This window comes from Balaenoptera physalus (genome assembly GCF_965194825.1).
Source record: "Balaenoptera physalus genome assembly, chromosome: 5".
In the NCBI taxonomy this organism is placed as follows: Eukaryota; Metazoa; Chordata; class Mammalia; order Artiodactyla; family Balaenopteridae; genus Balaenoptera; species Balaenoptera physalus.
Genome location: NC_138884.1, coordinates 43,078,549 through 43,104,819, shown reverse-complemented (window position 1 = coordinate 43,104,819; position 26,271 = coordinate 43,078,549).

The window sequence follows — 26,271 nt, the reverse complement described above, 5'->3', positions numbered from 1 at the left end:
TGGGTTTGTTATTGTAGGTGTTTTCCTTCTCTTGTGTTTCTTGCCTAGAGAAGTTCCTTTAGCATTTGCTGTAAAGCTGCTTTGGTGGTGCTGAACTCTCTCAGCTTTTGCTTGTCTGTAAAGCTTTTAATTTCTCCATCAAATATGAATGAGATCCTTACAGGGTAGAGTAATCTTGGTTGTAGGTTTTTCTCCTTCATCACTTTAAATATATCCTGCCACTCCCTTCTGGCTTGACACGTTTCTGCTGAAAGATCAGCTGTTAACCTTATGGGGATTCCTTTATGTGTTACTTGTTGTTTTTCCCTTGTTGCTCTTAATATTTTTTCTTTGTATTTAATTTTTGATAGTTCGATTAATATATGTCTTGGCATGTTTCTCCTTGGATTTATCCTGTATGGGACTCTCTGTGCTTCCTGGACTTGATGAATTATTTCGTTTCCCATATTAGGGAAGTTTTCAGCTATAATCTCTTCAAATATTTTCTCAGTACCTTTCTTTTTCTCTTCTTCTTCTGGGACCCCTATAATTCAAATGTTGGTGTGTTTAATGTTGTCCCAGAGGTCTCTGAGACTGTTCTCTATTCTTTTCATTCTTTTTTCTGTATTCTGTTCTGCAGTAGTTATTTCCACTATTTTATCTTCCAGGTCACTTATCCGTTCTTCTGCCTCAGTTATTCTGCTATTGATCCCTTCTAGAGAATTTTTAATGTCATTTATTGTTTTGTTCATCTCTGTTTGTTTGCTCTTTAGTTCTTCTTGGTCATTGTGAAACGTTTCTTGTATTTTCTCCATTCTATTTCCAAGATTTTGGATCATCTTTACTGTCATTACTCTGAATTCTTTTTCAGGTAGATTGCCTATTTCCTCTTCATTTGTTAGGCTTATTGGGTTTTTGCCTTGCTTCTTTATCTGCTGTGAGTTTCTCTGTCTTCTCATTTTGCTTAACTTACTGTGTTTCGGGTCTCCTTTTCGCAGGCTGCACGTTCGTAGTTTCCGTTGTTTTTGGTGTCTGTCCCCAGTGGGTAAGTTTGGTTCAGTGGGTTGTGTAGGCTTCTAGGTGGAGAGGACTAGTGCCTGTGTTCTACTGGATGAGGCTGGATCTTGTCTTTCTGGTGGGTAGGTCCACGTCTTGTGGTGTGTTTTGGGGTGTCTGTGGCCTTATTATGATTTTAGGCAGCCTCGTTGCTAATGGATGGGGTTGTGTTCCTGTCTTGCTAGTTGTTTGGCATATGGTGTCCAGCACTGTAGCTTGCTGTTCGTTGACTGGAACTGGGTCTTGGCATTGAGATGGAGATCTCTGGGAGATTTTTCCCATTTGATATTATGTGGAGCTGGGAGGTCTCTTGTGGACCAGTGTCCTGAACTTGGCTCTCCCACATCAGTGGCACAGCCCTGATGCCTGGCTGGAGCACCAAGAGCCTGTCCTCCACATGGCTCAGAATAAAAGGGAGAAAAAAAAGGAAGAAAGAAAGAAGAAGATAAAATAAAATAAAGTTATTAAAATAAAAAATAATTATTAAGAAAATATTTTTTTAATTAAAAAAAAAACGGACAGACAGAACCCTAGGACAAATGGTAAAATCAAAGCTATGCAGACAAAATCACACACAGAAGCATACACATACACACTCACAAAAAGAGAAAAAGGGGGAAAAAAATATTTATCGTTGCTCCCAAAGTCCACCTCCTCAATTTGGGATGATTCGGTGTCTATTCAGGTATTGCACAAATGCAGGGTACATCAAGTTGATTGTGGAGATTTAATCCGCTGCTCCTGAGGCTGCTGGGAGAAATTTCCCTTTCTCTTCTTTGTTTGCACAGCTCCTGGGGTTCAGCTTTGGATTTGGACCCATCTCTGTGTGTAGGTCGCCTGAGGGCATCTGTTCTTCGCTCAGACAGGATGGGGTTAAAGAGCAGCTGCTTTGGGGCTCTGGCTCACTTAGGCCAGAGGGAGGGACGGGTATGGATGCGGGGCGAGCCTGTGGCGGCAGAGGCCAGCGTGACGTTGCACCAGCCTGAGGCACGCCGTGCGTTCTCCCAGGGAAGTTGTCCCTGGATAACGGGACCCTGGCAGTGGCGGGCTGCACAGGCTTCCAGGAGGGGTGGTGTGGATAGTGGCCGGTGCTTGCTCACAGGCTTCTTGGTGGCTGCAGCAGCAGCCTTAGTATCTCATGCCCGTCTCTGGGGTCCGCTCTGATAGCTGCGGCTCGCCCCCGTCTCTGGAGCTCCGTTAAGCGGCGCTCTTAATCCCCTCTCCTTGTGCACCAGGAAACAAAGAGGCAAGAAAAAGTCTCTTGTCTTTTCAGCAGCTCCAGACTTTCTCCCGGACTCCCTCCTGGCTAGCTGTGGCGCACTAGCCCCCTTTAGGCTGTGTTCACACAGCCAACCCCAGTCCTCTCCCTGCATCCGACCGAAGCCCGAGCCTCAGCTCCCAGCCCCCCACGTCCCAGCCAGTGAGCAGATGAGCCTCTCGGGTTGGTGAGTACTTGTCGTCGGCAGTGATCCTCTGTGAGGGAATCTTTCCGCTTTGCCCTCCACACCCCTGTTGCTGCGCTCTCCTCTGTGGCTCCAAAGTTCCCCACCTCCGCCACCAGCAGTCTCTGCCCGCGAAGGGGCTTCCTAGTGTGTGGAAACCTTTCCTCCCTCACAGCTCCCTCCCACTGGCACAGGTCCTGTCCCTATTCTTTGTATCTGTTTTTTCTTTTACTCTACCCAGGTACGTGGGGAGTTTCTTGCCTTTTGGGAGGTCTGAGGTCTTCTGCCAGTGTTCCATAGGTGTTCTGTAGGAGTTGTTCCACATGTCGATGTATTTCTGATGTATTTGTGGGGAGGAAGGTGATCTCCACCTCTTACTCTTCCGCTTTCTTGAAGCTCCTCCAGTATTATTTTTTAAATTAATTTTTATTGGAATAGAGTTGCTTTACAATGCTGTGTGAGTTTCTGCTGTACAGCAAAGTGAATCAGCTACACATATATATATATCCCCTCTTTTTTGGAGTTCCTTCCCATTTAGGTCACCACAGACCATTGAGTAGAGTTCCCTCTGCTATGCCTTAGGTTCTCATTATTTATCTATTTTATACATAGTAGTGTATATATGTCAATCCCAACCTCCCAGTTCATCCCACTCCCTTTTCCCCCCTCAGTGTCCATACATTTGTTCTCTATGTCTCTGCTATATTTCTGCTTTGCAAATAAGCTCATCTGTATCATTTTTCTAGATTCCACATATAAGTGATATTATACGATATTTGTTTTTCTCTTTTTGAGTTACTTCACTCTATATGACATTCTCTATGTAGCTCCATGTCTCTGCAAATGGCACAATTTCATTCCTTTTTATGGCTGAGTAATATTTCTTTGTATATATGTACCACATCTTCTTTATCATTTCCTCCGTTGATGGACATTTAGGTTGCTTCCATGTCCTGGCTATTGTAAATAGTGCTGCAATGAATTTTGGGGTGCATGTATCATTTTGAATTATGGTTTGCTTCAGGTATATGCCCAGGAGTGGGATTGCTGGCTCATATGGTAGTTGTATTTTTTAGTTTTTAAAGGAACCTCCATGCTGTTCTATGTAGTCACTGTATCAATTTACATTCCTCCCAACATTGTAAGAGGGTTCCCTTTTCTCCACACCCTCTTCAACATTTATTGTTTGTAGATTTTTTCATGATGGCCATTCTGACTGGTGTGATGTGATACCTCATTGAAGTATTGACATGAATTTCTCTAATAATTAGTGATATTCAGCATCTTTTCATATGCTTTTGGCCATCAGTGTGTCTTCCTTGGAGAAATGTCTAGTTAGGTCTCTCACACATTTTTGATTGGATTGTTGTTGTTATTGTTTTGATATTGAGCTGCATGAGCTGTTTGTATATTTTGGAAATTAGTCCCTTGTCAGTTGCTTCATTTGCAAATATTCTCTCCCATTCTGAGGGTTGTTTTTTCATTTTGTTTATGATTTCCTTTGTTGTGCAAAAGCTTTTAAGTTTCATTAGGTCTCATTTGTTTATTTTTGTTTCTATTTTCATTACTCTAGGCAGTGGATCAAAAAGATCTTGTTGTGATTTATATCAAAGGGTGTTCTTCCTATATTTTTCCCTAACAATTTTAGAGTATCTGGCCTTACATTTAGGTCTTTAATGCATTTTGAGTTTATTTTTATGTATGGTTTTAAGGAGTGTTCTAATTTCATTCTTTTACATGTAGCTGTCCAGTTATCCCAGCACCACTTACTGAAGGGATTGTCTTTTCTCCATTGTATGTTTGTGCCTCCTTTGACATAGATTAGGTGACCATAGGTGCATGGGTATACCTCTGGACTTTCTATCCTGTAACATTTATCTATATTTCTGTTTCTGTGCCAGTACCATACTGTCTTGATTACTGTAGCTTTGTAGTATATTCTGAAGACAGGGAGCCTGATTGCTCCAGCTCCATTTTTCTTTCTCAAGATGGCTTTGGCTATTTGGGGTCTTTTGTGTTTCCCTAAAAATTGTGAAATTTTTTGTTCTTTTTCTATGAAAAATACCATTGGTAATTTGATACAAATTGCATTGAATCTGTAGATTGCTTTAGTAGTATAGTCATTTTCACAATATTGATTCTTCCAATACAAGAACATGGTATATCTCTCCATCTATTTGTGTCATCTTTGATTCCTTTCATCAGTATCTTAGAGTTTTCTGAGAACAGGTCTTTTGCCTCCTTAGGGTGGTATATTCGTAGGTATTTTATTCTTTTTGATGCAATGATAAATGGGATTATTTCCTTAATTTCTCTTTCTGATTTTTCATTGTCAGTGTATAGGAATGCAAGAGATTTCTGTGCATTAATTTTGTATCTGGCACCTTTACCAAATTCATTTATTAGTTCTTGTAGTTTTCTGGTGGCATCTTTAGGATTTTCTTTGTATAGTATCATATCATCTGCAAACAGTGACAGTTTTACTTCTTCTTTTCCAATTTGTATTCCTTTCATTTCTTTTTCTTCTCTGATTGCTGTGGATAGAACTTCCAAAACTATGTTGAATAAAAGTGGCGTGAGGGGACATCCTTGTCTTGTTCCTGAACTTAGAGGAAATGCTTTCAGTTTTTCACCATTGAGAATATTTGCTGTGGGTTTGTTGCATATGGTCTTTATTATGTTGAGGAATGTTCCCTCTGTGCCCACTTTCTGGAGAGTTTTTATCATAAATGGGTGTTGAATTTTGTCAAAAGCTTTTTCTGCATCTATTGAAATGATCATATGGTTTTTCTTCTTCAGTCTGTTAATATAGTGTATCACATTGATTGATTTGCATATACTGAAGAATACTTGCATCTCTGGGATAAATCCCACTTGATCATCATGTATGGTCCTTTTAATGCGTTGTTGGATTCTGTTTGCTAGTATTTTGTTGAGGATTTTTGCATCTATGTTCATCAGTGATATTGGCCTGTGATTTTCTTTTTTTGAGTTCTCTTTGGTTTTCATATCAGGGTGCTGGTGGCCTCATAGAATGAGCTTGGGAGTGTTCCTTTCTCTGCAATTTTTTGGCAGAATTTGAGAAGGATAGGTATTAGCTCGTCTCTAAATATTTGATAGCATTCGTCTGTGAAGCTACCTGGTCCTGGACTTTTGTTTGTTGGAAATTTTAAATCACAGTTTCAATTTCAGTATTTGTGATTGGTCTGTTCATATTTTCTATTTCTTCCTGGTTCAGTTTTGGAAGGTTGTATCTTTCTAAGAATTTGCCCATTTCTTCCAGGTTGTCCATTTTATTGGCATATAGTTGCTTGTAGTAGTCTCTTATGATCCTTTGTATTTCTGTGGTGTCTGTTTTAACTTTTACTTTTTCAATTGTGATTTTATTGGTCTGAGTCCTCTTCTTTTTTTTTGGATGATGCTAGCCAGAGATCTATCAATTTTGTTTATCTTCTCAAGGAACCAGCTTTTAGTTTCTTTGATGTTTGCTATTGTTATCTTTATTTCTATTTTATTCATTTCTGCTCTGATCTTTATGATTTCTTTCCTTCTACTAACTTTAGGTTTTTTTTTTCTTTCTCTAGTAGCTTTAGGTGTAAGGGTAGGTTGTTTATTTGAGAATTCTTGGTTTCTTGAGGTAGGATCACATTGCTATAAACTTCCCTCTTATAACAGCTTTTGCTGCACCCCATAGGTATTTGGTCATCATGATTTTGTTGTCATTTGTCTCTAGGTATTTTATAATTTCTTCCTTGATTTCTTTAGTGAGCCATTGATTATTTAGTAACACAATGTTTAGCCTCCATGTGTTTGTGTTTTTTACTTTTTTTTCCTGTAATTGATTTCTAATCTCATAGCATTGTGGTTAGAAAAGATGCTTGATATGATTTCAATTTTCTTAAATTTACCAGTGCTTGATCTGTGACCCAAGATGTGATCTATCCTGGAGAATGTTCCATGTGCAGTTGAGAAGAAAGTGTATTCTGCTGTTTTCAGGTGGAATGTCCTATAAATATCAATTAAGTCTATCTGGTCTAATGTGTCATTTATGGCTTGTGTTCTGTTATTAACTTTCTGTCTGGATGATCTGTCCATTGGTGTAAGTGAGGTGTTAAAGTCCCCCACTATTACTGTGTTACTGTTGATTTCCCCTTTTACAGCTGTTAGCATTTGCCTTATGTACTGAGGTGCTCCTATGTTGGGTGCATAAATATTTACTATTTTTAAATCTTCTTCTTGGATCATTATGTAGTGTCCTTTCTTGTCTCTTGTAACAGTCTTTATTTTAAAGTCTATTTTGTCTGATGTGAATATTGCTACTCCAACATTCTTTTGATTTCCATTTGCATGGAATATGTTTTTCCATTCCCTCACTTTCATTCTGTATGTGTCTCTAGGTCTTAAGTGGGTCTCTTGTAGACAGCATATATACGGATCTTGTTTTTGTATCCATTCAGCCAGTCTGTGTCTTTTGGTTGGAACATTTAATCCATTTACATTTAAGTTAGTTACCCATATGTATGTTCCTATTGCCATTTTCTTAATTGTTTTCAGTTTGTTTTTGTGGGTCTTTTTTTTTTCTTGTGTTTCCCACCTAGAGATGTTCCTTTAGCATTTGTTGCAAAGCTGGTTTGGTGGTGCTGAGTTCTCTTAGCTTTCACCTGTCTGTAAAGCTTTTGATTTCTTCATCGAATCTGAATAAGAGCCTTGCTGTGTAGAGTAATCTTGTTTCTAGGTTTTTCCCTTTCACTACTTTAAATATGTCCTGCCACTCCCTTCTGTCCTGCAGAGTTTCTGCTGATAACCTTATGGGAATTCCCTTGTATGTCATTTGTTGCATTTCCTTTGCTGCTTTTAATTTTTTTCTTGTATTTAATTTTTGTTAGTTTGATTAATATGTGTCTTGGTGTGTTTCTCCTTGGGTTTATCCTGTATGGGACTCTGTTCTTCCTGGACTTAGGTGACTATTTTTTTCCCATTTAGGGCAGTTTTTGACTATAATCTCTTCAAATATTTTCTCAGACCCTCTCTCTTTCTCTTCTCCTTCTGGGACCCCTATAATTCTAATATTTGGTGCGTTTAATGTTTTCCAGAGGTCTCTGAGACTGTCCTCATTTCTTTTCATTATTTTTTCTTTATTCTGCTCTGTGTCAGTTATTTTCACCACTCTGTCCTCCAGCTAACTTATCCATTCTTCTGTCTCAATTATTCTGCTATCAATTCCTTCTAGTGTATTTTTAATTTCAGTTTTTGCATTGTTCATCACTGTTTCTTTGTTCTATAGTTCTTCTAAGTCCTTGTTAAACATTTCTTTTATCTTCTCGATCCGTGCCTCCATTCTATGTCTGAGAGCTTGGATCATCTTTACTTTCATTACTCTGAATTCTTTTTCAGGTAGATTCCCTATTTCCCATTCATTTATTTGGCCTTGTGGGTTTTTATACCTTGCCCTTTTGTCTGCAACATATTTCTCTGTTATCTCATTTTGTCTCACTTACTGTATTTGTGGTCTCCTTTTCGTAGGCCATGGGGTCATAGTTCCTCTTGCTTCTTATGTCTGGCCCCTGGTGGGAGTGATTGATCCAGGGGCATGTGTAGGCTTCCTGATGGGAGGGACTCGTGCCTGGACCCTGGTGGGTGGAGCAGAGTCTTGTCCCTCTGATGGGCAGGGCCATGTGCTGGGGTGTGTTTTGGGGTGTCTGTGAGCCTAGTACAACTTTAGGCAGCATGTCTGCTTAGAGATGGGGCTGTGTTCCTGTATTGCTTGTTGTTTGGCATAACACAATCAGCACCGGAGCCTGCAGGGTTTTGGGTGGAGCCGTGTCTTGATGTCAAGATAGGAACCTCTGTGAGAGCTCATGCCAATTAATATTCCCTGGCACTGGGAGTTCTCTGGCAGTCCAGTGTCCTGGACTCAGTGCTCCCACTCTGGATGCTCAGGCCTGACCCCGGTAGGGGAACAAAAACCCCTGCAAGCTGCGTGGTGCAGCAAAAGAAAAAAAAAAAAAGGAACAGAAAACAAACAAGCAAACCCAAGGCAAATTGTAAAAGGAAACCAAACAAATAAAAAGAAAAACAGACAAAAAAAAGGAAAGAAAACAAAAAACAAGAGAACAACCAAACAAACACAAGAATCCAAAAACACTAAAAGCAAAACTAACAAAAACCTAAAAAACAAAGTAAAAACAGAGAGCAAACTAAAAAAAAACAAAGAAAACATAAAACAAACACATAAAAACGATGAATAAAGTTAAAAACAAAACAAAGAACAAAAACAAGAAAAAAACACAAAATAATAAAAAAGTAAAGTAGAAAAATAAAAAAAAATATTAAAAAATTAAAAAGAAAGAAAACAAAAAATAAATTAAAAAAAATAATAAACAACAGAACAAAATGAAACCAAAAATAATAGCAATAATAATATTTTCCTGGGGCCTGAGCTGTCAGTGTGCTTGTTCCCACCTTGAGCCACAGCCAACCCCGCCTCCTTAGGAGGCCCTCCAATATCTCTAGGTAGGTCTCTGGACCCACTGTGGGCACTGTGGGGGCAGCTCAGACTCTGACCTGGCCCAACTCCCGCATGTACTTGCCCCTAAAGTACACAGCTTCTAAAGCTAGACAGGCTCCCAGGAAGGTGGTGGCAGTGACCTGCACTAGCTCACAGGATCCTTGTTGGCAGTGGCAGCAGTGGTAGCAGTCCACTCCCACCTCTGGGGCCCAAGATGGCAGCTGTGGCTCGTGTGCACCCCTGGCACTCATTTAGGTGGTGCCCTGCAGCCTGTGAGTGCACAGAGAAATACACATCTATGGCAGGCCCACCTCTCCTCATGAACCCCCCAACAATGGTCGCTGGCCTCTCTGGTAGGCCCAGGCTTCTTCCTGGACTCCCTCCGCTGTGGTGCACTACATTCTGGCCTCCTAAGGCTGTCTTCACACAGCCAACCCCAATCCTCTCCCCAGGTTCTGACTTCCAAAGCCTCAGCACACAGCCCCCACCTGCCCCAGCGGGTGAGCATCTCGGGCTGGGGAGTGCCGGTTGGTGCTGACCTTCTGTGCATGTCTCTCTCTGCTTTACTCTCCACCCACCTGATGCTGTGCTCTCCTCTGAGGCTCCAAAGCTTCCCCTCTGTCCCCCTCAGTGAGGGGACTTCCCAGTGTGCAGAAACCTTTCCTCCTTCACAACTCCCTCCCAGAGGCACAGGTCCCAACCTGATTGCTTGCTTTCTCTTTTCTTTTGACCTATCCAGTTATGTGCAGATATTCTTGCCCTTTTGGAAGTCTGAGGTCTTCTGCCAGCATTCAGTAGATGTTCCACATGTAGGCATATTTTTGTTATGTCTGTGGGGAGAAGGTGAGCTCCACGTCCTACTCCTCTGTCATCTTGATCTCCTCCCCAAGTATTTAGTTTTAGACAATAAGGCATTCAAACTGGCTTGAGAAAGATTATTTGTTGAATTTTTTAGATATTCAGTTAGTCTGATAACTCTGTGTTTCCTGAAGTATGATATTGAACAGCAATTTTGGAGCATATTAAAAGGTGTGATGTGAAGTAAAAGATTTCAAAGTTCAAAAAAGACTAGATAATGGCAAACGTTTTTGTTAAATTCAGAGACAGGAAAAAAAATGAAGAGAATACATGTGTAAAGCAACTCACCATAGAAAATAAAACAGCCAATAAATTGTTTAAAAAGTTACTATTCTCTAGTCAAGAAAATGCAAATAAAACAAGATACTGTTTTTTAACTCAACAACTGGCAAATATTAAAAAGTTGTAAATAAAATACCATGTCACTGACTAGAGAAATATTATATGCTGCTGATAGGTACAAATTTTTCTGGCATGTAATTAGTCAGTATGTACCAAACTCTTTAAAAGCATCATATTGTTTATTTCAGATATTACATTGGTAGGAATTAATCCTTAAGGGCATGATATACTTAAAGATGTTTCTCACAGCTTTATCAACTGAAATAATAGAAACAAGCTCAATGTTTAACAGTAAGAAATTGTGGCAGCTGTTTAATGCTGATTTAACTTATTTTCTTAGAAATCAGTTTTTGAGGACATGTAAAGTCTGAGATAACATGTCTCCTGAAAAACCTTTGGAGAAAGTTAATTTTCAAATAGGTTATCTACCACAACCACTGAGCCTGTGCTCTAGAGCCTGCAAGCCACAACTACTGAACCCATGTGCCACAACTACTGAAGCCCATGCACCTAGAGCCCGTGCTCTACAACAAGAGAAGCCACCACAATGAGAAGCCTACGTACCTCAATGAAGAGTAGCCCCCACTCACCGCAACTAGAGAATGCCTGCATGCAGCAACGAAGATTCAATGCAGCCAAAAATAAATAAATAAATAATTTATTTATTTATTTATTTTAAAAAATTCCTTTGACCTTCAAAAAAAATAGGTTATCTATTCTAGAAAACAAACAGGTGTCAGGGTAAATTATTAGAACTTGATTTTTATATTTCCAAAGATGAAATTCTATGTAGTCATTGAAAAATGGTGTCAAAGAAGAATAGTTTCTCACGAGTGGTCTGTGGAGCCTTAGTGATTCCATGGGGACACAAGGAGGTCACTTAGGAGAGAGGTGTGAAAGGAGGGCTCTGGACCTTTCACTTAACTCCTTGTTTCAAGGAATCATTCTGGTTTAAGTTTCTATGACTTTTTTGTTTAACTTTTATTTCTGAGGTAGGTTCAGATGGCTAAAACAACAGTGAAAATGTTCATAAAATGTCAGGAAAAAATTTGAAAGACTTTTAAAATGGGGAAAAACATATTATTGAGTGTCTGTAAGTTGTAGAAACTGACAATAATGCAAATGATTCTTGTCCATTGAAATACAAATGAATCGAGTCTTCACAGATGCAATTGATTATTGCCCATTGAGTAGGACATTTTGTGTCTATTTGACAATTCATTTCAACATTCTGTATTTGCCTATTCATGTGTGGTTCTTTGAATTTTCCTTTGAACTGATTATATCACTTTACTGATTCTGTCATTAATTATTGAGTAAAATAAAATCATATATTCATTTTACATATGATGAGTCAATTTCATTTTATTTAAAAAGATATTAATTATCCTTTAACATAAGTTCTATTTTTTTTTTCAGTAAACTTTATCTTGGATAAAGGTTTACTCAACTAAAATAACTTTTTTCAAGCAATGGAAAATATTTAATGACACACCTGTTTACAAAACAAGTGGAAAAGTAGGTAATAAAACAGAATGCATCATGCTAACTTGTTTTTTGCTGACATGTGCCATAAATTTAACAAGGTTATTTCTTATGGTCTCTTTCTCTTGTCTGTTGCCTTGGGCTTCTTGGCTAGTTAACTTCTGTTTTTTGTTCGTCAGTTTGTTTTTAGTGTATCTCCTTGATTTACTTCTTCCTAAGTGTACACAGGTGCACTCTCAATTTTTCCAAAACCCACCTAACAACAGGCTTAGAGTTCAATAAAATGTTACGGAAGGCTTGGAGGAAAACAAACAGGGAATTAAAATGGAAAGAAAGGGGGACAAGTCTTAATGCTAAGTATTCTAAATTATTGTATGTTGAGTCCACCAAGAATGCTGCTCTAAAGAAGACCATTCACCATTAGGTGTTTGTTTTCTCAGCTGCGTTCTGCTGCAATGTTGCAAAAACTTCCTTACTTCCCATGATGTAGGACAAGGAAGTGCTGCCTTCATAATAATCTCTACAAAAATCCAATTGTGTCTTTAAAGAACAGCTTCCTTAATATTTCAATAAAAATTATCTACATTTAGACTCCTTTATTCTTAAAATATTGGGAAGGGGTCAACTTTACATTTTCATGTCTAATATCTCCTAGAACCAAGGGAGATACTGTCCCAAATACCAAGTCCATGTTGCACCTTAAGAAGAAAGAGTTAATGGCTCCCCTAATGACTGTTTTCTGTCCTCCACAGTGTTTAATCTTCAAATTCCACATTCAGCAACAGGAAAGAATTTTGACAGTATAAAAAACAGCAGCTTTTCAATATTACATGAATGTTCCATATTTTCTTTGAACCCCTAATAATAAAAATAATAATAACAAGAACAAAAACTACACTATGATAATGATTACAATGGAAACAAAGAACTAAATACAAGTGAAAATAATCTAAATGAAGGGGTTTGAGTGATACTGGCAAGGTGTCAGTTATAACAAAATATAATATTTAGTGAAAATTGCTGTTTTATTAGTTATTATTTTTATTATAGCAATATATTCTGCCAAAAAGTACAAGGCATAAGCTACCACACCATCTGATGGTAATCTCAACTGAATAAATGTGTGTTTTATTTGCAAATAAAGATAAAACCCAAATCCATGTGTTAACATTTGATTTCCTAGTCAATATTTTTTCTGGACAATTTTGTCTTAGCTCTGAAGGGAGAGTGTTGTGAGACTGCTAAGGTGATTACTTTTTTCTCAACATATTAAGTTAGATATGGAATAGATGATCTAATATGTTTCCAGCTAATTTTTAGCTAGTGTATTTGGGGTTTCATTAAAATGCTTTGATATATTGGGATCTTAGCATATTTTGAAGTCATGAACTCATATACACACACAACTGTTTTTTTGATACTTTTGAATTTCTGTCTATTTTTTTTTAATACAGCAAAATGGTCCCAAAGCTGGGTTAATCCTATTCATATCTCCTCAATTTCTCTGACTGGCAGTAGATGGTCTTTGGTTTTCTTGGTCACTATCCATGACTCAGCTTTCTTAACCCAAATACATAATTTATTTATTTTCTTTAATGTGTAAATTTTCTTTGTGATTTGCTTTGTAGAGGGATTGAAAATATGTAGCATATCCTACTGAGAAGATACAACTTTTGGAAAACTTGGCAGAAGTGGCTTTTTGTATTTGTTACTTAGAATTACTGACACCCAGAACAACAGAGGGGTCTATAGTAACCCTGGGGAAAATTTCCTTTAGTTCCAACTATCATTTTAAATTAATAGAAAGTTATAAAATTTAAATCGGTAGCAGGTTTAAAAAGTAAAGAATTTACTCAGAGTTTCTGGTTTTGAATCTTCAGACAAGGAGTAGTTTGCTTTTCAAAGAACTATACAAACAATTTAATTTTTGATCTTTGTCCAGGGAGGCAAACAATGTCAAATTTTGTTTTTCTTATTTTACAAATTGAACAACAGAAAATGAGAATTTGGTTCTGTAATATGAGCTGATTTAGTAGGTATTAAAACTCATAACTTGTGTGTTTGATCTTCATTTACTTTGCTTCTTGCCTGGTATTACACACATACACACACAACATACATACATATATACAAGTATATTAACAATATTATGTATGAAATCCAACTGCTGATGAGGAAAGTAATAAAACTGGAGAGAATTTAATTCATTCTTCCCATGAATTTTACTCAGAGTATACTATGAAAGAATCAGTTCAAAGTTTGGTGCTTTTTTTCATATTTACATTTATTCAGGCAACTTGTTTGTTTTTTAATCTCCATTTCAGGAACAGAAAGGCTCCTCTAGCCTTAGTTTACTCTTCTGTCACTCCAGAAAGATCTCCAAATATTTAGAGTTTAGAAAGATTCCAACTAAAATGTTGGGTGATGATTGCAGATTTCTCAAAAAGTTCTAGAATTAAGAAAGTTCTTTGTTGTACAAGCAATGATTAGAATGGTTTGAAGTTTAGTAGAGATACCAAAAAAAGATTACACATTATGAACACAGGAGAATTGAAGGATTCAATGCATTTTAAATTCTTTGCAACAAAAAACTACAATTCTTATCTTGTTGAACTCTTCTCTTATTTTTCACATATTGCTATTTGATTAGCTTCTTTTAATTTGACAATACAAATAAATGCAAAACAGGGCATATAGATTATCTTAATAACATAATTCAGGTGCACTCTTGAAAAATATTAAGCTTATGCACAAGTTCTGTAAGCTGTTATAAAATGAAACTATTAGTAAGAAAACCATTTGATTTATTTTTTTCCTGTAATGATTTCTTGCATCTAAAGGTGGTCCATATGTAAACATTGTATTCTTCCTGGCTGATCCTACTATAGGGTATGTATTATTATAGTATAGCTTTGTGAGAGTGTGTGCTAACAAGTAAGTATGTAATGCAGTCATTATGTGAGCACATAAGGCTGGCATTAAGGGATTCATTCATACTTCATAGTAGTCTGAATTTAAGATAGATGTACACCTGTGTATCATTGCCATCATAATTTCCTCACTGTTGATAGCAGAACATTGTCTGGAAAGCAGTTTTATTTTTAGCTTATTTAAATCACAGGCCTTTTCTTTCCTTTGGGAAAACTCTTACCTCCCTTACAACTTACATATTAACTTGACATTTCATAGACAAACTATTATTTGAAGCAAATGATGTAGCATTCTTATGGAAAACATTTTTCATACATTCAGAGATGCTTGGACTTTTTCACATTCTAAAAACAGAACTATCTTTGTGTAGACTGATCAAGTATTTAATATTATTTTTGGTGTTTATTTCTAAAAGTTATAATCATTTGAAAGTATATCTTATATGGAAATTATATGGAAGACTTTATCCTATCACATACATTGTCACTGTTAAATAATATGCTTTACAATAATTATAGTAGTAATGAAAAATAATAATGATGCTTTACTGTCTTGAGTCAGCTTCCACAGTGGTAGAGGAGTGGGAAAGAATTCAAAAGGTTACATTCTATAGGTGAGGGAATAGAAGTCAGAGAGAGTGGACGTTTTGCCCCTGGTCATGGAAGGTATTATGCAAAGTACCTATGATTCTACCATGGACCTCTTTGACACTAAAATCCATACCCCTAAAAGACTGGCTATAAAAACTGAGACAAATCTGGCACTGGAAATTACCATGTTTTAACTACTTGGGAAATAGATTTATATGTAATCCAGTTTACCAGGCCACGAATTGGGTCTAGGAAGCAATGGTCACTTTACAACTTTGATGCATTTCATTTAATTCAGGTATGTAGTGTTCCATTGTATGTGCTCAATACAAAGTTTGCTTTGTTTCACAACTCCAGGGTCCACAATTTACATTGTATTCTATGTCATGTGGATCCCCAGGAATACATCTCTCAGCAGTGCCAATGACCTTATGGAAAATACAGAAAATTACAGCAGATGCCTGGTTAAAGATGCTTCTAATCTTCGTTCATATATAGTCCTTCCACAAACAAACAAACCGTCAAACAACTTGCAGAGCAATACAAAAAATTAAAATAATTTAATCATGAGTTAAACATGTGGTAAAGGCACAGCTTCTAGCAAATTGTGGGGCATTTAAAGTTTTTCTTTGGTGGCTTCCCATTCTTCCTTTTCTCTACTTGTACTGCATGGACACTCATGATGTGTCACCACACTGGCCTCCACAATGCCTCATCAGCACAGTCATGTCTAAGCCTCTAAAGTCATTCCTCTTGCCTATGGAATTCCTTTAAAATTCTCTCTCTCTATCTAGGTTTTTGGTGTGTGTGTGGGGGGGGGGTTATTTGTGGGAGGGGATGATATCTGATTAACCCAAAAAACTGGAGGACTCATCCTTTCTAGGAGTGTCTGTATGTCAAGAAGTGTGATCCAAAGGAATGAATCTCCAAGAGTTGAACAGGAAGTAACTTGATTTCTGAATTGGTAGGACAACTGTGCTGGTCTTTCTGGGTGTGAATCTGTTGTCTTCAACAATTTAGGATCACCTCTGTCATTATCTCTTCAAAATTGGGGGGGAGGTGTCAAGTCAAAATAGTGGAATTGGAGAACATGGGGTTCACCTCTCCCCACAAGTGCATCAAGGACGTATCTACAAATTGAGCAGTTCTCACAGAGCACCTGCTGAACAATAGCAGAGGACCTTGGACACCTAAAAAGATAAGAAAAATGCCAACACAACTGAGTAGGATGAAAGAAAGAAAAAAAAAAGAGGAAACAGGATGAGACCTGCACCCCTGGAGGAGAACTGAAAGGCAGGAGATGTGTATGCACTCACGGAAGCCCCCTCACTGGTGGGGAGATCAGGCAAGACAGAGTAAGACCTACAAGGATGGTCCATGCCATAGCCCTGTATGCCCCAGCCTGAGACGTGTGTCTGCTGGTGCAGAGGAGTGGCTGAGTGTTGGAACATGGGGTTTTGAGAGTGGACCCAGGGAAGGGATGGCTGTTGGCCAAGAAGAGACAGTCTGAAGGGACAGGAGTGAGGAGTTCCACAACTGGGAAAGTTTGTGGAAGAAGCCCCAGTCAACATAGAAGCAGGGCAATATTGTTGAGTGGTGCACAAGGGGCAGGGTCACCATTGCAGACCGCTTCCCCAACAACTGGCCCCTGCTGTGTGAGTACTCAGACACACTTGTGAGGAATGGACAAGGTCAGAATCTGAGCTGCCTCCATAGCTCCCACAGTGGGTACAAGTACACAATTACTACAGTCCTGGGACTGACTTTGCCGGATCTGCACTGGTAGCCTTGTGAAAACAGTGCCTGACAGACACCAGGGCCAATTGCTGGCATACCCATGGTTAAGGTGGGTCTGAGAGCAGTTCCAACAAGAGTGTAATTTGTAAGCCAGCACAATGGGTAAAAAGTGACACAACAGAGTACACTCACAGTTGGAGGTGAACAACTCCAGAGGAGGAAAACTCAGTGGCTTCTCTCCTACTAAGAGTGCTCCAGTCCTGCCTACCTCACACTGAGGATCAGAAACACAGCTAAGAAACAGATCCGGGTGTGTCTATTCCAACAACTAGGGAGAAGACGGTACCCCTGACAGGGCAATAACAACCAAAGAGCAAAGGGGAGGCCCTGATCAATATCCAGGGCAGGCTCAGGTCACCACAACATCAGTCACACCTTCAATCAAGGGGATAACAGCCAGCATACACTGAGGAAAGTGGTGGCAGACATTCATACTAAAAACATCCCTCATACCAAAAAATATTAAAACACAGAAACTGCACAGGGATATTCCCACATGAAAATAGTCCTCTAAGACAGTCTGAGGGTCAGGCATTGGGAGGAAGAACTCCTGGAGCATTTTGCTTTAAAGGCCAGTGGGACCTGAATGCAGGAGCTCCACAGGGTTGGGAGAAATAGAGACTCCACTTTTGGAAGGTGCACACAAGACCTCAAATGAGTTGGGACAGAGCACAAAGCAATACCTCCATAGGAACTGGGGATAGACCTACCTAGGGGTCTGGGAGAGTCTCCTGGGGAGGCAGATATTAGGTGTACCTCACTGTGTGGGCAAGGACACTGGTGGCAGAGAACCCAGAGAGTAATGATCAGCGTGAGCTCTCCTGGAGGTCCTTATTTCAGCACCTAGACCCAGTCCCACACAAAAGCTTACAGGCTCTAGAACTGAAATTCCTCAGGCCAAACAACCAGCAAGACAGGAGCACAGCTCCACCCATCAGCAGACAGGCAACCTAAACTTGTGCTGAGCTCACAGCTACCTCAAAACACACCCCTCGACATCAGAGGGACAAGACCCAACTCCACCCCTCAGAGGGCAGGCACCAGTCCCTCCCAGCAGGAACCACTGGATCAACGTCACCCACCAGGGGGCAGACACCAAAAGCAAGAAGAACTACAATCCTGAAACCTGTGGAAAGAAGACCAAAAACACAGAAAACTGAACAAAAGGAGATGACACAGAAATGTGTTGCAAATGAAGGAACAAGAAAAAAACCCACAAGAACAACTAAATGTACAGGAGATAGGCAATGTACCTGAAAAAGAATTCAGAGTAATGATAGTAAAGACGATCCAAAATCTCAGAAAAATAACAGAGGTAAAGATTGAGAAGATACAAGAAATGTTTAACAAGGAGCTAGAAGATTTAAAGAACAAACAGAGATGAACAATACAATAACTGAAATGAAAAAATACACTAGAAGGAATCAATAGCAGAATAACTGAGGCAGAGGAACGAATAAGTGAGCTGGAAAACAAAGTGGTGGAAATGACTGCCACAGAACAAAATAAAGAAAAAAGAATGAAAAGAAATGAGGACAGTCTCAAAGACCTCTGGGACAACATTAAATGCACCAACAATCAAGTTATAGGGGTCCCAGAAGGAGAAGAGAAAGAAACAGGGCCTGAGAAAATATTGGAAAATATTATAGCCAAAAAATTCCCTAACATGAGAAAGAAAACACTCACTGAAGTCCAGGAAGTGCAGAGAACCCCATACAGGGTGAATCCAAGGAGGAACATGCAGAGACACATATTAATCAAACTAACAAAAATTAAATACAAGAAAAAATATTAATAACAACAAGCGAGGGCTTCCCTGGTGGCACAGTGATTAAGAATCTGCCTACCAATGCAGGGGACACAGGTTTGAGCCCTGGTCTGGGAAGATCCCACATGCTGTAGAGCAACTAAGCCTGTGCTCCACAACTACTGAGCCTGGCCTCTAGAGCCCACAAGCCACAACTACTGAGCCTGCGTGTCACAACTACTGAAGCCTATGCACCAAGAGCCCGTGCTCCACAACAAGAGAAGCCACCACAATGAGAAGCCTGCACACTGCAACGAAGAATAGCCCCCACTCGCCGCAACTAGAGAAAGCCCACATGTAGCAACAAAGAACCAATGCAGCCAAAAATAAATAAATAAAATAGATACAACATTAAAGAGATAAAAAAATGTTTAAAAAAAAAAAAAAACAAGTAACATACAAGAGCATCCTCACAAGGTTGATAGCTGATTTTTCAGGAGAAATTCTGCAGGCCAGAAGGGAGTGGCATAATATATTTAAAGTGATGAAAGGGAAAACCCTACAACCAAGAGTACTCTACCCATCAGTGCTCTCATAGAGATTCAACAGAGAAATCGAAGGCTTTACAGACAAGCAAAATCTTACAGAATTCAGCAACACCAAACCAGCTATACATCAAATGCTAAAGGAAATTCTCTAAGAGGGAAAGAGACCAGCAACTTAAAACAACCTTGTACACATATAGACTGCTATATCAAAACCCCAAGGGGAATGCAAACCAAAAAACTACAATGGATACACACACAAAATAAAAAACAACCCAAACACAACACCAAAGATTGTTATCAAATCACAGGAGAAGAGAACAAAAGAGGAAGAGAAGAAAAAAGAACCACAAAAAAAAATCCAAAACAATTAAGAAAATGGCAATAGGAACACACATATCTATAATTAACTTAAATGTAAATGGATTAAATGTTCCAACCAAAAGACAAAGACTGGCTGAATGGATACTAAAACAAGACCCATATATATGCTGTCTACAAGAGACCCACTTCAGATCTAGGGACACATACTGAAAGTGAGGGGATGGAAAATGGTATTCATGTAAATGGAAATCAAAAGAAAGCTGGAGTAGCAATACTCATATCAGAAAAAATAGAGACTTTAAAATAAAGACTGTTACAAGAGACAAGAAAGAACACTACATAATGATCAAGGGATCAATTCAAGAAGAAAATATAAAAATAGTAAATATATATGCACCCAACATAAGAGCACCTCAATATATAACCCAATTGCCAACAGCCGAAAAAGGGGAAATCAACAGTAACACAATAATATTGAAGGATTTTAACACCCCACTTTCACCAATGGACAGATCATCCAGACAGAAAATTAATAAAGAAACACCAGCCTTAAGTGACACATTAAACAAGATAGAATTAATTGATATCTATCGGACATTCCATCCAAGGGCAGCAGAATACATTTTCTTCTCAAGTGCACATGGAACATTCTCCAGGATAGATCAGATCTTGGGCCACAAATCAAGCCTCAGTAAATTTAAGAAAATTGAAATAATATCGAGCATCTTTTCTGACCACAACCCTGTGATATTAGAAATCAATTACAGGGAAAAACCTGTAAAAAACACGAACACATGGAGGCTAAACAATATGTTACTAAACAACCAATGGACCACTGAAGAAACCAAAGAAAAAATTGAAAAATACCTAGAGGCAAAAGGCAATGAAAAAAGAACCATCCAAAATCTATGGGATGCAGCAAAAACAGTTCTAAGAGGGAAGTTTATAGCAGTACAATTTTAAGTCAGAAAACAAGAAAAATCTGAGATAAACCTCCTAACTTTACACCTCAGGCAACTAAAGAAAGAAGAACAAACAAAACCCAAAGCTAGTATGAGGAAAGAATAAGAAATATCAGAGCAGAAATGCAAAAAATAGAGATGAAGAAAAGAATAGCAAAGATCAGTGAAACTAAAAGCTGGTTCTTTGAGAAGATAAATAAAATTGATAAACCTTTGGCCAGACTCATCAAGGAAAAAAAAAAGAGAGGACTCAAATCAATAAAATTAGAAATGTAAAAGGAGAAGTTACAATGGACACTGCAGAAATACAAAGGATTATAAGACTTCTAAAAGTAACTATACACCAATAAAATGGACAACCTAGAAGAAATGGAAAAATTCTTAGAAAAGTACACCCTTCCAAGACTGAAGCAGGAAGAAATAGAAAATATGGACAGACCAATCACAAGTACTGAAATTAAAACTGTGATTAAAAAATTTCTAACAAACAAAAGTCCAGGACCAGATGGTTTTGTAGGCAAATTCTATCAAATATTTAGAGAAGAGTTAACAGCTATGCTTCTGACAAACGAAGGAACACCCCTAAGTTCTACAAAGCCAACATCATCCTGATACCAAAACCAGACAAAGATATCACAAAAGAAGAAAATTACCAGCCAATATCACTGATGAACACAGACGCAAAAATCCTCAACAAAATACTAGGAAGCTGAAGCCAACAACACATTAAAAGCATCATGCACCGTGATCAACTGGGATTCATCCCAGTGATGCAAGGATTTTTCAGTATAGGCAAATCAGTCAATGTGATACACCACATTAACAAACTGAAGAACAAAAACCGTATGATCATCTCAGTATATGCAGAAAAAGCTTTTGACAAAATTCAACACCCATTTATGATAAAATACTCTGCAGAAAGTGGGCATAGAGGGAACATACCCCACATAGTAAAGTCCATATAGGACAAACCCACAGCTACATCATTGTCAATGGTGAAAAACAGAAAGCATTTCCTCTAAAATCAGGAACAAGACAATAATGTCCACTGTCACCACTTTTATTCAATGCAGTTTGGAAGTCCTAGCCACATCAATCAGAGAAGAAAAGGAAACAAAAGGATCCAAATTGGAAAAGAAGAAGTAAAACTGTCACTGCAGATGACATGACACTATACATAGAAAATTCTAAAGATGTTACCAGAAAACTACTAGAGCTTATCATTGAATTTGGTATAGTTGCAGGATACAAAATTAATGCACAGAAATCTCTTGCATTCCTATACACTAAGATTGAAAGATGAGAAAGAGAAATTGAGGAAACAATCTCATTCACCATTGCAACAAAAGGAATAAAGCACCTAGGAATAAACCTACCTAAGGAGGCAAAAGACCTGTACTCAGAAAACTACAAGATACTGATGAAAAAAATCAAAGATGACACAAACAGATGGAGAAATATACCATGTTCTTGAATTGGAAGAATTAATATTGTAAAAATGATTATACTTCACAAAGCAATCTACAGATTCAATGCAATCCCTATCAAATTACCAACAGCACTTTTCACAGAATTAGAACAAAAATATCACAATTTGTATAGAAACACAAATAACCCCAAATAGCAAAAGCAATCTTGAAAAAGAAAAACAGAGCTGGAGGAATCAGGATCCCTGATTTCAGACTATACTACAAAGCCACAGTCTTCAAAACAGTATGGTACTGTCACAAAAACAGAGATATAGATCAATGGAACAGGAAAGAAAGTTCAGAGACAAACCCCCACATCTATTGTCTCCTAATCTTTGACAAAGGAGACAAGAATATACAATGGAGAAAAGAATAAGTGGTGCTAGGAAAACTGGACAACTACATAGAAGGAATGAAATTAGAACACTCCCTAACACCATACACAAAAATAAACTCAAAATGGATTAAAAACCTAAATGTAAGGTCAGAACTATAAAACTCTTGGAGGAAAACATAGGAAGAACATTCTCTGACATAAATCACAGCACAATCTTTTCTGATCCACCTCTTAAAGTAATGAAGATAAAAACAAAAATAAACAAATCAGACCTAATTAAACTTAAAAACTTTTGTACAGCAAAGGATACCATAAACAAAACAAAAACAATCCACAGAATGGGAGAATATATTTGCCAATGAAGCAACTGACAAGGGATTAATTTCCAAAATATATAAACAACTCATGCAGCCCAATAACTAAAAGACAAACTACCCAATTAAAAAATGGGCAGAATATCTAACTAGACATTTCTCCAAAGAAGACATACAGATGGCCAAAAAGCACATGAAAAGATGCTCAACATCACTAATTACAAGAGAAATGCAAATCAAAACTACAATGTGGTATCACCTCATACTGGACAGAATGGCCATCATCAAAAATCTACAAACAATAAATGCTGGAGACGGTGTGGAGCAAAGGGAACCCTTCTACACCATTGCTGGGAATGTAAGTTATTACAGCCACTATGGAGAACAGTATAGATGTTCCTTAAAAAACTAAATATAGAGCTACCATATGATCCTGTAATCCCACTCCTAGCTATATACCTGGGAAAACCATAATTCAAAAAGATACATGCACCCCAATGTTCATTGCAGCACTATGTACGATAGCCAAGTCATGGAAGCAACCTAAATGTCCATCCAAAGATGAATGAATAAAGAAGATGTGGTACATATATACAATGGACTATTATTCAGCGATTAGAAAGAATGAAATAATGCCATTTACAGCAACATGGATGGATGTAGAGTGAAGTAAGTCAGACAGAGGACAGACTTTGATAGCGCTTATACTTGGAATCTAAAAATGTGGTAAAAATGAACTTATTTACAAAACAGAAATAGAGTTACAGATTAGAATATAGTCTTATGGTTAACAGGGGGGAAAGGGGGAGGGATAAATTGGGATATTGGGATTGACATATACACACTACTATATATAAAATAGCTAACAAGGACCTACTGTATGGCACAGGGAACTCTACTCAATACTCTGTAATGACCTATATGGGAAAAGAATCTAAAAAAGAGTGGATGTATATATATCTATAACTGAGTCACTTTGCTGTACACCTGAAACTAACACAACATTTTAAATCAACTATATTTTGGTAAAAATTAAAACAAAACAAAACAAACAAAAACAAAATTGCCTTTCTCCCATTCTTTCTCTTTTCTCTTTACTTTATCCTCCATGACTTTTTAATCTACATTACATATTTCCTAATTCTTTGTCTCTCCATGCCACATTCTAAGTAATTTCTTCATATTTATCTTCTAGTTTACTAATTATCTTTTTGCTACTGTGTAATCTGCTTTTAAAGTAAGGGGTAATTAAATTTTCAGTTATTATATTTTTGTTTTTAAAAGTTCTAAGTTCTTTTCCATAATTGCTTTCTCCATTTTCATAGATTTTGGTTGATGCTTGTATATAATTTCAATGTCTTCTTTTATTTATTTAAACATAGTAGATATTATTTTCTATTTTTATCTGATTATTCAGTACCTGAATTTCATAAAACATGTGTTTTCATTCTTTTGTTTCTGTTACTTCTTTAGGTATTTCATAGTATTTTACTGTGCACTCATGTGTTTTCAGAGCTTGTCTGTGGGAACTAAGACCTTGGCTCAAAGTAAGTTTTTCCTCAGAAAACTGTATTTATTTATACCAGGTATTTGAGGGCACTTTCAGCTCAAGACTGAATAAATTCTCAATTTAAAGTTTTGAAGACGCTGGCAATGAGAAGCCCATGTGCCGCAACAGAGTAGCCCCTGCTCACCGCAACTAGAGAAGGCCCGTGCGCAGCAATGAAGACCCAACACAGCCAAAAATAAATAAGTTAATTAAAATAAAATAAATTAAATTTAAAAAAATTAAAAAAAAAATTCTGACCTCAAACCCAGGTGATATTCAGTTTATAGTTTTTAACTATCAGGACATTTTTTCTTTTTACCCAGATAAGACAGGCAAGTTTTCTTGCTATATATTTCTGTTCTTAGCTGTATTTTTGGATTTCGTTTATACTCAGGGAATAACTCTTTGCATTCCTCATTTTAGTTTGGTGTTTCTATTAGCCTTCCTGCCTCCCTGGAAAGCCTGTAGACTATGTTTTCTTAGCTTTTGACACATTTAGACTGACTGAAAAATGAAAGTTTGGTGTATGCTCTCAGGTTAGAAGCTACCTTCAGTGCTCGCTTACCTCTCTAGATTCCTGCTTTTACTTCATTTTTGTCCGCTTAAATTTCCTTCCTTTTCATTAGCTTAGCAATGAATTAAAAATACTTAGAAATATATTTATCACAAGCACCACTTAAACAAGAAAAAAAGAAGAAAGAAAAAAAAGGAAAATACTAGAGGCAAATTTCCATTCCTAAGAGGAATTTACCCAGAGAAGGAAAATGATGAAGTACTGTAGGAAAATGTGTTTGGCTGTCATTACTATCACTTTACCTGTGGAATATCAGGTACCAGTGTTCTGTAATCTGTCCCACTTCACAGTGGAGGAATATTCCTCAGGAGAGTGGCATTGATTTGCTTCTCCTAACTTTCTTTGTTCCACCCATAAGACTCACACAGTTATCCATCACTGCTCTCCTATCATGTACCTGGGGCACATCTCTAGGAGCCATGACAAACACTGTATCCCCTCTACCACCTCACCATCGCCACGTCCCTGGTCAGCCCTGTACTGTTGGATCTACCAAGGTGGAGGAAAGATGGTGGGCATGGGGGTGGAGATGGAGATGCTATGAGAGGAGAAGACAGTCCCACAGAAGTTTTAAGCCTCTGTACTGTGTTATTATTTAACTTTAATCTTCCTCCCTACCTCCCCTCCCCCATCACCTCATATACTCTCAGACCTATAGCTCCAGGAATTACTCTCTTGCCTAGATCTCAGTTTATACCCATTTTAGCAGCTCTGATCCAGCCAGAGGAGCACATCCTGATTAAAACAAACAAACAAAAAACTAACACAGTCCTTGTTTCTGTATCTCGTGATGTCCTATAGTTTTTGTAGTTGTAGTTATTTACACTGAAATAGGAAAGGAATATAGCGATATCTGCACCAATTTACATTCTCTCCCTACTTCCTTCCTATTTTCAGTTTTATTTATACAGCTATGCACTGTTTAACAAATATATGAAGCATATTTATTGTTAGTAATTTTTAAAAAAATTCTAGCTCTCAATTTTAGATGTTTTGCTGACAAGGTTTTCAGGAACTCTAATTCTACCTATTGTGAGAATTGAAGGTCCCCTCTAAGTTTTTCTTAAAATAACACTTTTGATCTCCCCAAAGAATTGACTCCCTCAAATGTGGTTTTGATAAACATCTTGACTTATATTTACAAGTAGCATAGCAGCTGGCAAATAATAAAAATATTATTCCTGAAAACACTCACTCAGAAAATATAACCTGGTAGTTTTTCCAATTACTTGGCAATTCATCATGCCTTAGAAAAGCCCTTCATAAGTCCAGTCCTGTTGGAGCCTCACTATATTTCTGAGTTTCCCATTAGAAACAAGAATGCCCTGAAACCAGTTGGGATCTCCAAGGAAGCAGAACTGTTAAAATCAGTTTACTCTGGTTTCTTCATTTGTATCACAGAGTGTTACAAGGAGCAAACAAAAGAATAGATTAAAAGCACACTGGACAGGGAACTGTAAAT